Below are 16,005 nucleotides of genomic sequence, written 5' to 3'. Positions count from 1 at the left end.
TGAAAAACTTATTTACAGCACGAAAATGGGTTTCTATTTAAACTGACCAATGATACTAAAATTGATATTGTTTTTTGTTCTGTATATATTACGATTCTATTCAAAGAAAGTCTCTAGCCATAACATGTAAAATTGCAGAGTTAACTGTTGAGCTATGAACTTTGTTAGATTTGCTTCTGTTTCACACAAGTAAAACTTGTTGAAAAATGATAAGACTTCCTTTTACTTTATCCAGTGTTACCCAAGAGGTGGATTATAATTTTTACCGTAAAAGTTTTGTAATGACACATGTAGCGTATGTTGCGTATTTTCAGCAACCCAAAAACCGCTTGCCGAGAATACATTACAAACCCTTAAAAATCCTCCTACCTGTGCCTGCACCCGATAGCATTGAATACACTCGGGTGCAGGCACATGTAGCCGATATCCGCCAAAAAACGCAAGACCTGAAACCTATGACTGCATTACCTAGCAATTTATAGTGCACCCACATTTATTACATACAGGTGCTTCCAAGACACTTGGATGTACCTGAATAGCCAGTCAAGTAGGCTGTATGAGTGACCAATGCAAGTCTCCCTTTAGCAAAACAACAACTGGCTTAACCTAGTAGGTGATGAGCGTTAGCAGTAATTCCCTTATTATCTTCTTTGCAGTATTACTGCAGTTTCTTGAGTCTGTGGTGACGCATAGAGCCTGCATGACTTTGCACTTATCCAGCTCAGTGGCAGATCCCCATAAGGCCTGTGGTGGCCTGGGGCCATAATTCCAATCGGGTCCAGTGCTTTTGGATGGTGTAGGCATTGGCTGGGCAGTGATAGCATGTGGGAGAAGCTGGGGGGGTGTATGGCCAGATCAAAAGCAAGGAGCGGCACAGCCCAAAGAGAATTATTACACCCCTGGTTCATGGGTTGAGACACTTACACAATGAGAATCTCTTAGCAGGAAGTCCCTGTTGTAATTAACATTTTGTAAGGAAATCCCCCAACATTTCAAGGTCTATGTGCCTAAACCTCAGGTGAGGGGAAACAACTTTCGCATTTCTTGCTTCCCTCTTGAACTACACAAATATACATTTAACTGAATGTTTTTTTTTTAACATCTACCCTTCCCTTATCATCTTCCTCTTAATGTAATTCCACTTTTTAATTTGCCACTGCTTTGTGTAAATTGCTTGCATATGTGACTTTCTTCACCATAAGCTTTTAAAATTGTCCTGCTGACATTTTGTTTCTTCTTATCTTTAAAAATTTAAATAATGGGAAATATCAGAATGGTGATGAAATCTGTGTTCAAGCAATGCTGGGCTGCTGTGATCTATTGCTTATTAACCCAGGATCTTATGGAGGGTTATATTGGTCTGGTCAAGCTAGGCCAGTTCAACTGTAAATTTACATTTGGCGTCTTTGTATAGAAGGGTGAGTGATCCCCAGTTTCCAGTTAAGAGAATTGCTGCTAGGGATGAGTAGTTGGAGTGCACTTGAAGTTGGCTATGTATGCTGCTGACAAGTTGGCATTTTATTGGGTACACAGGGAACCCCCCTGACTACCTTTCCAGCCCCATGTGCAGGCTTGAAAATCATTGATTCTGTCTTTTCTCCCATTTTGTTCTGATCGTAGGTCTTTGGGCTGAACATTTGGAGCTTTACGATTTGGCCCTGCTAGTTTCTGGCCAAATCAGGTTCTGATCTTCTAAAGGAGAGGATCTTATGTACCAGTGCTATCCGACTTCTGTGGTACCGAGGGCAAGAATTTTTCTGGCCTACATGGTGGAGGGCTTTTAATAGAAGCCGGTTTTGATCACTCCCCCTTTTTAAATGGCACCCACTTCAAACCACCCCCATGTTATCACAAGAGCTTTTAAGACCATGCCCACATTAATGGTGGTAGCCCAGCAAAAACCTAAATGGTTTGTGTTTACTGTAGCGATATCACCCTTCATTCATTTTTTAAAGAATTATATTATGTCATATTAAGACACACCCTTAAATCCATATGCCTCCTCCTCCCCTGTGGATAGCACAGCAACCCCCAGCATATAATTACACACCTTAGGGACCATATAATGACTTTCCGAATGCTAACAAACTCACGGAACAAACCCCTGCCAGGTTCACCACCCAAAGGCAGCATAGGGCAGGCAGAATATGGCACACACAGGCAGCGTAGGGCAGGCAGAGTATGGCACACACAGGCAGGGTAGAGCAGGCAGAGTATGGCACACACAGGCTGCATAGGGCTGGCAGAGTATGGCACACAGGCAGCATAGGGCAGGCAGAGTATGGCACACACAGGCAGGGTAGGGAGGGCAGCGTATGGCACACACAGGCCGCATAGGGCAGGCAGAGTATGGCACACACAGGCAGCGTAGGGCAGGCAGAGTATGGCACACACAGGCAGGGTAGGGAGGGCAGCGTATGGCACACACAGGCCGCATAGGGCAGGCAGAGTATGGCACACACAGGCCGCATAGGGCAGGCAGAGTATGGCACACACAGGCAGCATAGGGCAGGCAGAGTATGGCACACACAGGCAGGGTAGGGAGGGCAGCGTATGGCACACACAGGCCGCATAGGGCAGGCAGAGTATGGCACACACAGGCCGCATAGGGCAGGCAGAGTATGGCACACACAGGCAGCGTAGGGCAGGCAGAGTATGGCACCCACAGGCAGCGTAGGGCAGGCAGAGTATGGCACCCACAGGCAGCGTAGGGCAGGCAGAGTATGGCACCCACAGGCAGCGTAGGGCAGGCAGAGTATGGCACCCACAGGCAGCGTAGGGCAGGCAGAGTATGGCACCCACAGGCAGCGTAGGGCAGGCAGAGTATGGCACCCACAGGCAGCGTAGGGCAGGCAGAGTATGGCATATAGACAGAATAGGGCAGAGTATGGCACACATCGGAGGTGTGAACAGTGTGGGGGCTTACAGTCTGAGCCTGAGGTGTGAACAATACAAGGACTAAAAAGGGTAAAAAGTAAAGGTGATTGCATGTTCAAACAATGCAGGGGATTAAAGCCTGAATCTATGGTCTAAACCTGAATTAATCTCAGTACTAATACCATTTAAAGCTTATACAAAGGTAAGAAGTCACAGCTGTTAGACAGGTGGGGGGGGTGCACACATCTGGCCCACGGGCCGCCAGTTGGACAGCACTGATTGCTCAGCATAACATGTCAGTCTTAGGCTCAGACATGGCGCACACTCAGTTGATATTGTGTGCGGGGAAGTCGCCCAGTGTCAGCGAACCTTCTCCTTGTGAGTGAATAAATCCTGATTCTGTCCCTAATTAGCAGACAGGCTTTTCACTGATTATTCGGGGTGTAATGTGGCTTTCTGTCAGGAAATTACTGGCGGCTGGCAAAAACCAGTCTATTTTTTTGTGGGCGCAGAATGAGAGGCTGAGCGCGCTCCCGCTACCCCGCCCCCTTCTCACCTTCAGCGCTAGAGCATTTGGGTGTGTGTGACAGCGTCATGTGACCGCCGGGAGCGCGCCGGCTGTGCTGCGTTCAGGAGGCAGGATGGAGAGCTCCGGAGCCATGGTGCTGCTGCTGATGGGGTAGGTGCGCTACGGAATTCCCTATACAGCTCTTTATAAGCGCAATGAGACTGGGAGCGGAGTGTAGTAGCGCAGTTAGTTGGATATCTGCGCTGTCATTATTTTCCCTGTCCGTGTAGCTGAGGGCTGCTTGACAGATAATGAGGGTGCAGTCATCGCCTTCCATGATTTGCTTATATCCATCGGAGCAGCCCCAGACCATAGAATAGATGTACGGAATGCAGCGTTTCCTATAGCGGGGTGTGCATAGTGGGAAGCCTCCGGGTTCGGTACTGCCAGTAGCAACAAAGGGTTTGTAGCATTGCGCTGACTGCTACTGCTGTCACTGAACAAAAGCGACTGGCTGCTGATGTGCTGGGGCTGCACCAGCAATGTCACCATAAGCACATCCCAGCTCTCCTCTTTGACCTATTTAATGTGTCTGTCTTGTCTCTAGCCCCATGCTCTTGGCACTGCACCATCATATTTACTGGAAATCGGGGGTTTAATAGGATTACCCTGTGCATCTAAGGAATATTCATTTCTGGATCTGTTCAGCATCATGTCTCAGCATAGTCTCAAATTGCTTTTATTAATAAAATATCTCTGTGTGTGCTTTAGGTTGCTGAGCGTTGTACCTCATAATAGCCAGAGGGCCAAGCATCATTGGCCCACTGTTTGTATTGCAAAGGAAGCAATTTCTCTGTCACTCCCATTTATTTAGTTGCATCCCCCAACACACAACTGCTTGCTCTCTATCAAGGATATGCCTCTTGTTTATCTGTCAGTGAGATTTTAAACAGGAATACTGTTCCTAAAAATGTGAAAAATGTTACCTCTTGCTGGCTTTTTTCCAAATATGCAAAATAAATGTCAGCAATGGGAATATACATTAACAGCTTGTAATAGTAATATTCTTATTGCACTGAGAAAGGTACAGAAACCATTGGCAGTTGTTTTAGGCTAATATACATTATGTCTGAATGGCGCTGTACATTTCATGATGATGAGTTGCTGCAAGCAAAGAAAGGTTAATACTTCTCCTTATTCCAGGTTGCTATTGTATATTTGGTAACTGTATACAGCAGAAGCTTTTGCTTTGTTAAGGGGTTTGATTCATTACTGTCCCTGTGCCTCTTTACATGTTGTGGTTATCATTGCATATTGCTGGAGTTGTGGGCACACATTGTAGGTTTTTGTCACATTTATAATAAGTAGAAATTCATACGCCCATCAATAAAATGAAAAAATGATAATAGATTCTATAAATATATACCTTTTAAACTTGCCAACCATACTACCAACTACAGTAATCACCACATTTCAGACATACCTGCCAATGGGAAAAGGGAAGCTGAATCTCAGATATTAATAGTCATTACTTTGGTAACTTGGTGGCCTGAATTTACAATTACATCAACGTATCTGCAATTTCATGTACACAACCTAATTAAATGTCTAGTTAAACCAAATATAGCTGTTTATTTAGTACAGTTATGTTCTTATATGTGTGCCTTGTCCTTCAACTTCAGTGGGAAATTAGTTGGTGTAGCCTAACAGTTGCTTAGGTGGTCAGTGAGGCCTGCAGAAGGAATCATTGCCATTTGCTGCAGGGTTTCTCCTTAATTATTAGGTGCCCCTTTAAACATTTACTTATACATTTTAAGGCAATTTCAGAAATGTGTGTAGGTGACACACAGGCACTTTCATGCACAGACCATATCCTTCCTTGTTATTCTGCCTGTCTTTTAGTGTTTTTAACAGTTGTGGATGTATGGTGGTGATTAATCCACATTTACTCATGTGAGGAAATCCTGAAAATATGTCCCCTTGAGACCCACTGTAGACAAGGACTCCTTTTTATTACACAAATCTTGATCTTTGGCTTTTTGTCCAGTATTTTTTTTTTCCATGCTCTGCTTAAAAACAATCCCTTCCCCATGTATATATTTAATTGTGGCATGTTGTTTCACTGAAAGAATTCAGAGCAGTTAAAAAGCTGTTTTTTTTATGGCTCAATGTTTAAAGGAGACATATCCCATAAAAATTAAGAATGTGCCAGTGAATTATACTCCTAGATATAGAAGGATTGTGCTTAAAAAAGTTGTGTTTCAGACTGATTTATTGAGAAATTCCCCCAAATTTCCACTAGCCCCACCCATCTGTTCCACTTCCTGCTGTCTGAATTCTCTGGATGAGCTGGGGAGCCGGCGGCCCTCCGTACACTGCACTGTAGGATAGGAACCAATCAGCAGCTAGGCTGACCTGATAGGGAACTGAAGCCTGTCTTTGCTTGTGTGAGTGCAGGGCTGTGATTGGCTCTCCCCCTCTTATTGTGCTTCTGGCAGGGACCGTTAGGACACGCCCACTCTCCATTTCAAACTCTGACAGAGAAGCTATAGGATCTATAGGGAGCTCCAATAAAGGGGCCATTGTTACAGATAGGGTTAATGTTTAGCACAAAGTGAAACCAGCACCGTATATTATTCATAATTGCCTACAAAATTAGGGTTTTCCCATTTATCCTATATGTCTCCTTTAATTTAAAATTTTATAAATAGAATGCAATATATATATATATATATATATATATATATATATATATATATATATATATAGTAAAAGATGCCGCACTCACAGGTCTTATTATCAAAAAACAAAGCAAAGTTTATTAAGACAGACTAACGTTTCGGCTGTGGCTACAGCCTTTCTCCACAGCCGAAACGTTAGTCTGTCTTAATAAACTTTGCTTTATTTTTTGATAATAAGACCTGTGAGTGCGGCATCTTTAACTTTGGATTTCGTTTTTCTATACTGCACCCAGGCACCATTATATATATATATATATATATATATATATATATATATATATATATATATATATATATATATATATATATATATATATATATATATATATATATATATATATATATATATATATATATATATATATATATATTTATATATATATATTTAAAAAAAAGTTTGTAGTTAGATATATCTGTAATATATGTTTTCAAAAGGGTTAAATAAGAGCTGCCTTTTAAGCTGAAGCAGGATTTCATAAATTTATCCAGATCCATGAGCCCTTTTAATGTAGTGATATAGCCTTCTGCAACAGATAATAGATATTATATTGAATCTAAGGTCTTGTGGTAGAATCCTTGATTCCCCTTAACTTGCGGTCCATCCAAAAAACAATAGGGAACCATTTAACAGTGCCCCGGAGGCATATTCAGAATCCAGTGTGAGGTGCAAATCTATAAGACAGCCAGTAAGGGACTCCCTCCTGGTGGGGGTGGCCAAGTGCTGAGGGGGTGGCAGTTTCCATGCAGCTCTGGTGGGGGAAACCGTTTTTGGGTAACTGGTGACATTTAGAACAACCAAGAGCTACTCCCACTCCCTCATACAAGGGAAGTCCCAGAGCTTCTAGTTTTAGAGACAGGAATGGCCATACCTGATAGAGATACATACTGAAGCCCCAGCTAAACATTTTATAAGCAAATTCTTTGCAATTCAGACGTCCTTTAACATTGTGGTAAAAAAAGAAATAGGATTGCACACATGAACTGGCTCTTTTTGTGCTTTGTGTATAGATTTATATCTGTGTAAATATGTGTGTGTTGTCTCTGAAGAAGAGCACTGTTTGTGCTCGAAATGTTGGATTTTTTTTTTTTAAATAACTTTTTTTTTCTTTTGCACTAAGTCCCTGTGTTTAGTACTCTTTTCTCTACATTTTTATTTTTGACCTACATGTAGGGCTGTTGTGAAGGGTATGCTCCTCTCTAGAGAGAAGAGTTTGAAAGACAGTGCACTTACCCAAAAAAAAGGCACAAGGCCCAGGTGCTGCTGCAAAAAATATCAGCATGTAAAACACAGAGCACTCATGGGACTTAATTTATATTCATTTTTTCTATTGTTTGGCTTCAATAAATCCAATAAAAACCAGAGTTGACTATTCACGTAAAGGTGCTCATTTAAAGGAACAGTACCACCAAAAAATGAAAGTGTATAAAAGTAATTAGAATATAATGTACTGCTGCCCTGCACTAGTACAACTGTTTTGTTTGCCCCATAAATTTATATAAACAAAGCTGCTAGGTAGCCATGGGGGCAGCCATTCAAAGGAGAAGAGGCACAGGTTACTTAGCAGATAACAAATAAAACACCATTGTATTCTACAGAGCTTATCTGTTATCTGCTATGTACCCTGTGCCTTTTCTCCTTTTTCTGGCTTGAATGGCTGCCCCCAGGGCTACACAGCAGGGTATTTATATAAATTATAGTAGGGTTTCTATAGCAAACACAAAACTTTTACCAGTGCAGGGCAACAGCGCATATATATTTCATTATTTTAAAAAAATGTTCATTTTTGGTATAACTGTTCCTTTACTGCTTGATAGCCACCCAGGTGTTTGGTCATATTGATCTAAATCAGGGGTCGGGAACCTATGGCTCGTGAGCCAGATGTGGCTCTTTTGATGGCTGCATCTGGCTCACTGTCCAATCTTTAATAAAAAAGATAACAGGGGGCGTGAGAACATCTTCTATCCGCTGAGCGCAGGCCACGCCCTCCTCCGCATCGCATCCGGCATCCTTAGGACCCACCCTACCTTGCCCCGCAGCATCTGTGGCCGAACAGGCCTGAAGCCGCATCGTCCTCCACAGGCAGCCGCAAATCGAGGCCCCGGTATGGCTCTCACGGAATTGCATTTTAAAATATTTGGTTTTTATGGCTCTCTCAGCCAAAAAGGTTCCTGACCCCTGATCTAAATCAATCATTTATGCCCTGCACCAAACATCGGGTGATAACAGGGACCTATACAGACCTGTTATGAGAGAACCTCATGAACAACCTGATAATGGGACTTTTTTTTTTCTTTAGGTTTGTGTAATGGAAATAATGATGTGCATTCACACTTATTTTCCTTTTATCTGAAAGGAATACATATCAGTTAAAAGAGCTTCTCCAGCAGAATCCTGCATTAAAAACCATTTTCAACAACATTTTTCAACAGATTTCTTTTATATTTAATTTGAAAATTTCACATGGGGCTAGCCATATTCTTCATTTCCCAGGGTGCCCTCAGCCATGTGACCTGTGGTCTGACCTGTTACTGCAGAGCTGCAAGTTGAAGTGATATCATCCCCATCCCAGCAGCCGATCAGCAGAACAATGAGAAGGTAGTAAGATAGCAGCTCCCAGTAGATATCAAAATAGCACTCAATAGTAAGAAATCCAAGTCTGACTTGGGACTCCTCTAGTTACATGGGAGTAGGGCAAACAATAGGTTTCTTGAAAGCAGTTCTAATGTGTGGTGCTGGCTCCGTAGGCACAGTACACTTAGATGGTGCCTACACACTAATATTACAACAAAAAAAATACATTTGTAGGTTCAAAAATAAAATGTTACATCATATTCAATTATTTTCCATGTTAAAGGTGGCCATACACGTAGCAATTTCGATCTTTCGTGAAAGATCATTCCCACCCTCCACTGACGTGAAGGTCTGATTCGTCAGATATGGAGGTAGAAACAATAGAAATTCTATCTCCTGCCGATTCAGCCCTGAACGTAGATTTTGCTCGGGCTCCTTCAATGGCGTCTGATCAAAATCTTTTAACCTGGCAGATCCTTTTCCCATTCCAGAAAAAGCTGCTACTGTAGAAATTTTTGTTAGTGTGGTTTTTCCTAAGAAACAAAGTAAAAATGCCCATATTTGTCCCTTAAAGAATTTAGTAGGTCTCTCAGTAAAAGTCTGCTCATTTTATGCTTGATTGGATGAGTGATGACATTTTTACAAGCAGCTCTTTGAGAGTAGGATTTAGGAGCAGTAAGTCTTCGTACATAACGGATACTTTATAATGACACTACATTGTGCCATAGAGTATCCTGTTTTCAGTGGAATAGGAAGCAGCTGCTGTCAGGGTAGGATGTTTTGATTCTGGTTCTGTCCAAGTTTACTGTGGTGATCAAATATCTTATGCACCATGTGCATTAAGGTATTCCTGAGTCAGCCTTCAGATTCTGCCTTACTCACGCTCTTAAATGCATTATCTTTCTTGCTGAAGCCATTTTAATGTTCCCCCAAAGCCCTCTGGTAGAATAACAAGCATACTAACATGCTCCTGGTATTTATGGGAAGCTGTCAGTTGAATTCTCTGGCAATAATCTATTATGTGAAAACTAAAACCTTGCCGCCTCCTACCCCACTTTACTTACCTGTGTCAGAATCTAACTTCATTTTAGCCTTGGCTGTTGGAAACTTTTTTTCATAAAAATATTTCTTGGCAACCTCAGTCCTGTTTGTTTGCATGTGCTAGAGAAACCAGAATAGGAACAGATTTGCTAACATTTGGCGAGGTTGCCAAGCAAGCAGATCTTCTCCCGATATCCCCGCCTACGTGTGGGTGATATCGGGGGGAATAGGCCAGTTGTTGCTGCCCCTACATGGGTCGATAAGGTACCGATATCGGCAATTACAATCGGCCCGTGTATGGCCACCTTTAGTCTTGGACCCTGTAAATTTCCTTTCATTGCTCTTAGAATGATCTTGACAAGGCTTTCTCTTAAAGGGGAAGGAAAGGCTAAGTCACTTGGGGGTGCTAAAATGTTAAGCACCCCCAAGTGACTTGAATCGCTTACCTTCTACCCCGGGCTGGTGCCCCTATTAGGAGAAAACCGCACCAGCCCGGGGCACCTGGGGCGATGCGCTTCCTCCTTCCTGCTCCGTTCAGCCTTGACTGTGAGTCAGGCGCATGCGCAGTAGAGTGAAAAAGCCGACTTCTCTGTTAAAGTTCGGCTTTTCACTCTACTGCGCATGCGCGCGGCGAAGGAGGAAGCGCTGCAGGTACCCCGGGCTGGTTCTGTTCTCTCCGTACAGGGGCACCAGCCCGGGGTAGAAGGTAAGCGATTCAAGTCACTTGGGGGTGCCTAACATTTTGGCACCCCCAAGTGACTTAGCTTTTCCTTCTCCTTTAAAAAAAAATTGGGGATATTGTCTCTATGTTTCTATGTTTACATTGTATAGCTGAACCTTAGATATGTAACAGCATTGTGCTAATTTAATTATGGTGATGTTAGCACCGAGTTGACATTGCTAGGGTAATGTATGGTATTTCATTTTCATCTGTGTGTGTGTGTAGGGTCAGCATTCTACAGTTGGGCCAGATGACTTTCATTTTTAGGGCCCTTAAATTTTTCCAAATAACAATACAATATTCTTTGAATTTCCTATCATTTTGTTGCCCACATAAGAATGCTGGCACTGTTTAGGTTTTAAAATCAAAATTTTAAAGTAAAAATTTCCTCTTATCATTGAATTACCATTTTTATTGATATCCTTTTTGTCTGCCCCCAAACTACAATGCCCCAAAGCTTATGTGAGTAATTTGAATCTTTATTTATAAACCACCAAACCTTATTAGACTGTATTAATTGGCATTGTAAGAACAAGCCCCTAAACTGGCTACATTGTGGCTAATATAGTATATACTTCATCAGAGACACAATGTATAAGCTCTTACTCGTACATATGCCTGCATGTCTAGGCTTTTTGTGTGTATTGTACTGTAAATATTTCATTTGATCGTCTGCTTTTCATTGCAAATCAGAAACGAAGTATGAGATGGAAAACTTTCTCCAAGGTCTCACATTCATATCACTTGCTCTCAACCCGATTGCTGTAACTTTACAGCCCTTCAGTGTATGGGTGTAAGAAAAATATACACAATGGGCTGTTTTCACCTCTGATATTTGATTTACCTATCAAAAATAAACTAAAAAAATGCAAATCACTGAGACTTGTCTCCCATTGGTGGCTATATTAAGCACTATGGGCAGCATGTTTTTTTTTTTATTTTTTTTTCTTCATGTGACCTAAACCAATTCTGTTCACACTTACTTAGCTCAAACTCCATTTAAGACCCGACATTTGGCCAAAGGCTTTAGGCCAAGAATCAGCTGATCTGCTCATTCCTGTGACTGCACGCACAGGCACAGAGAATTCCGTGCAAAAATGCATACTCCCGTGTTTTTGCCAGGTTTTATAGTGTGAAAGAAGGAAATTATGAAAGAAAAGCTGTCATACCCCTAGGAATATTCAGGACTCTCAAATGTATCTAGGGTATAAACAGCATTCTACCCAGTTAGGTCCCTAACTGGCCTTTATGCTGAACCTATAGCCAAGGTTCAGCCCCACAGTTTGGAACAGGTCTAAAATGATTTAAATGCAATGATTCTAATGGTCTAATACAGGGCTATCCAAGTGTAGGCCCCCTTTGGATTGTAGCCATCCAAAGGATATTTATGGCCCCCGGTCTGTTCAAAGGCTCCATAGAATTACCTGAATAACATAATCATTTTAATTTAATCCGGCTGCACGAAATAAAAATTATTTCTAATATAGTTATGAAAAAGTGTAATTTATATAGGCGTGGACAGATGTCTAACATAATAGCCAGAAAACTACTTCCTGCTTGCAGCTCTCTAATATTTTAGTGACTGTAGGGGGGGCACATGGCACATAACTGTTGAGTAAGTTTGTGAGCACGCAGGTTAAATTCAAAAGCAAAATAAACGTACAGTTATGTTCCATATGACCCCCCCCTCAAGTCGCTGATTGGTTACTGACTGGTAACCGCTTAAAGAGCTGTAGTGGAGGAAGTAGAGTTCTGGCTATTATGTTGGACATCTGTCCACTCCAGCTTTTATAGATTACATTTTTGCTAACCAACCTTATTGAAAACATGTTTTATTTTGTGCAGTCTATCTGTTTTACCTAGTTTCATTTTTACCCTGAACTGTTCCTTTAAAGATGGGCACTGGCTAACCCGTTGAGATATTTAACTGATCCAGGGCTGCTATTCTCATTTACTCATCTTCCAGGAATATTTTGCCTTTCCATCAAATTTCATCAGGAGAAGAAAATTATGTCTGCAATAGGCACATTTTTATAATAGACAATATGGCCGAAATAGTTTAAACTGTCCTACCACATCTAGGCATGTATGGCCAGTTTAAGGCCAAAGTTGTTTCTAAAACATTTTATTAATCTGATTAAGGGCTGTGACACACGGGGAGATTAGCCGCACCGCAACAAATCTCCACCGCAGTGCCATCCCACCGGTTAGAATGGTGGTGTTGCCTGATTTGCCGAAGTTGCCTTGAGCGAAAACTTTCGCAACTTCAGCAAATCGCGGTGCTGCGTATCCCATCCCACAAGTGACTAATCTACCCGTGTGTCACAGCACTTATCCACTCTGCTTGTAAATGAAAGGACCCAGTGGATCATTATTGCTACGTGTATGGCCACTTTAGATGCCATATACTATCCTTCAATTTAATTTTGGTAGCAGCTAGCCCTGAGTGCAGCGAATGCTGTTACAGGTGTTGGATTTGTTATCCAAAGAGTTCCTAATTCTGGAAAGTTTGTCTCCCATAAACCACATTTTAAACAAATAATGTAACATTTAGAACATATTTCCTTTTTGTCTTTAGTAATAAAACGGTACCTTATATTTGATCCTAATTAAGATGTAATTAATCCTTTGGTGGCAAAACAATCCTATTTGGTTTATTTAATGTTGATATTATTTTTGTTCACTTAAAAGTATGGAGATCCAGATTACGGAAAGACTCCTTATGTAGAGCATCCCAAGCATACCTGTACTCCAAATCTAGTTTAGACCTCTGCCCTGAAGAGTGATTAACTTTGCCCCCTGGTATCAGTGCCAACCAGATAATGTTTAACAGGTTTGTGCTCAGCCATTCAGAGCACCATTGTCTTCATTTAGTTAATGACATCATTGTTAAACTGAGAGATAAAATTCCATATCCATACTATCTCCCTGCTTTACTGTAGCTCTTTACTGTAGAACTTTGTCACCAAAGTACACTGGCAAACTGCATTGTAGCGATAGAATAAAATGTTCATGGGTTACAGTTTTCAGACAATGCAAATATGCTTCATCAAAGCAATAATGCTTGGTTTCTAAGGGGAGAAAAGCGTTAAATGCAAATAACACTTTGCATTATTTAAAAAAACCTAATAACTATTAAATTCTGTCGTGTACATGTATTTAAATTGTGTATTACTATTTAGTACTTTGCTGTAGTATGTGGAGCACAAATGCAGACAAAGTGTATATTTTTGAGAATACTGTACTCACTGGACTAATGAAAACCCAAAAGTGGAACGTTACTTCAACACCTGCAACTTAGGATTTCCTTAGGCCAGACTGTGCCCGAGAGACAGCAAGGGGGAAGCAGTGATATTTTCATCACACATCTTGTGCATAGGGATCCAGATACAGCTGGATAGCAAAAATGACTTGGACCTGACTGTTAAGGGTTTAAAGCAAAACAATCTCTAGAGAGAGGAAAAGCCCCCTTCCTGTTCCTGCAAAATGTGCTAAATTATTTTCCATCTTATGTCTGTGATGCTCTCGTTCTGGAGCAGTTCCACCCTTCAAGTGATTTGCTGACTATACTGCAAAATATTCCTAAACATTTCCGAAATCTCTGGGAGGCACTGTCCTCATGCTTTGGAAATTCCTGGCATGTTGCAGCAACCCACTGAAACTGGCAACTATGGCTTCTGTGATAGAAAAGGCATGCTAATCCAATTCAGCAACAGCCAGCAAGAATATACGATGCACTGACTTCCTTGTAAGGGATTTATTCTTGCTTTGCATTATTGTTTTCAAAACATAAGCCCACTTGTTCAGGGTTATAGTTTTCCTTTAGGGCTGTGACAGACGGGGGGGGGGGGGATTAGTCGCTGCGTGATCTCCCCAATATGTCATCCCACCGGCTAGAATGTAAATCACTGGTGGGATGGCATACACGGCACCGAAATCGCCAAAGTTTTCTCTGAAGGCAACTTTGTCGATTTCGTCAAATCGCCACGCCACGTATGCCATCCCACCGGCGATTTACATTCTAGCTGATGGGATGGCATATCGGGGAGATTAGTTGCCTGTGACAAGGGAGATTTGTCGCGTGGCTACTAATCTCCCCATCTGTCATAGCCCTTAAATTTCTTGCTCTCCAAATTAACTTGTTAGCAGTTGGCTATCTCCTCACATACTGGCACTTTGCTATACTCTCACTATCCTGACTCTTGGTTTGCCCCTTAGGCCAATCATACAAATCTTTCTTTCTTTTCCTCAACTATATCTGGATTTGCTTTTATACTGTTAAATACAACCCATGGAACCAGCAGCACATGAAACATCAAAGCAATTTAATAATGACTCTGAATACTTTGGTTGCAACTTGTTGTACTTGCTCCTTCTTTTGTTCTTATGTCTAGGATTAAATATTCTACTGTTGTGTAATAACTCTGTGCCCTAGTGCAGTGCTGTCCAATTATTCAACATATTATATAGTCTTTTGACACTTTAAGTCTTTTGGTGTTAAAAATCAAGGGTGGATTTTTGTTTTTTACTGTTATCTTCAGTGGGCGGGTATCCTGCGTGCATGTTTTAATCTCATCAGATGATGCATGTTGTGTCATTAAAGTCATTGTTACACAAGCGCTGCTGTTTCTGCCACATGGTAGTTTCCATGATATTTTGCTCATTGCTGACAACTGAGACTACAGTCAATGAAGTGTTAGACTCAAAATAAATCCAGCGAGAGGAAATCTGCTGGAAACTGAGTAATGATTTCTGGCAGTGATGCGTTCAGTGAATGCTATATTTTTTTGAGTCCTAGCTAGAAGGAGTTTTTTTTTCCCTCTGTTAATGCTGTGTGACAGTTTTTGGAGTAGGGGAGCCAGGCATAGAGCAGTCTTTGCAAAATATAGTATGTAAGTGCCCTGGAATATATGCAGTACTCCCAAGGAACCCTGTCACATTGGATTGCCAAGAGCAGTTCAACATTATTTAGACATACACATATAAGTGAAGAAGATTTTACACATGCACGTGGATAATATTAAGCTTGTTTAAAATTCCTAAAATGTTTAAAGGACGTGCAAGTGTTCAGTGGAAACATTTTTTATTATAGTGCTATGCTGTTACGCTAGCACACAGTAATTACACCAAATGTAAAATGAAAGCAGTAAAATACAAGAACGTATCCAGTATAAATTTACAGTTTGCCCACGCCAAGGTAAATGTACTTAGGTTACAGCCATTCGGGAACTGTGTAGTGGTGATATTTCTAGATTGGAATCCCAACCAAGAAGGTACTTTGTTTCATAGTTTAATGTAGCAATTCTGACATATTCTTGACTGTATTAGCCATTGCCCTAATGGCTCCTGCTGCTAGGCAGCCCCCGCCCCCAAGCTATTTAATGAGTCAGATTTGTAACACAAGACTAAAATGACCAGGAAGGCTTTTGAAGAAGCTATCCAGACAGGCAAAATCTGAAAGAAGATCAGAATATAATATATAATTGTTGTAATAATTCCATTAGACTATAAAAGGATGTGCACTTTTTAATGTATGGTCTGTCTT

General features: G+C 41.3%; 1 protein-coding gene across 5 annotated transcripts in view; it reads left to right on the top strand.

The window, feature by feature from the left end:
• Positions 1–16,005, top strand: part of apc (adenomatous polyposis coli) — a 68,646-nt gene that overhangs the window by 15,783 nt on the left and 36,858 nt on the right. Inside the window, exon 1 of one of the 5 annotated variants that reach the window (XM_002936412.5) lies at positions 3,454–3,556. The exons of the other annotated variants lie outside the window; for them this stretch is intronic. The gene's annotated coding sequence lies outside the window, so the exon portion shown is untranslated. Of the gene's footprint in view, positions 1–3,453; positions 3,557–16,005 lie in introns of those variants that run through there. 5 annotated transcript variants of the gene reach the window in all.

Source organism: Xenopus tropicalis, chromosome 1 (assembly GCF_000004195.4).
Source record: "Xenopus tropicalis strain Nigerian chromosome 1, UCB_Xtro_10.0, whole genome shotgun sequence".
NCBI classification, from domain to species: domain Eukaryota; kingdom Metazoa; phylum Chordata; class Amphibia; order Anura; family Pipidae; genus Xenopus; species Xenopus tropicalis.
Note: the sequence above shows the minus strand (reverse complement) of the source record. Positions and strands in the feature narration are given on the sequence as shown.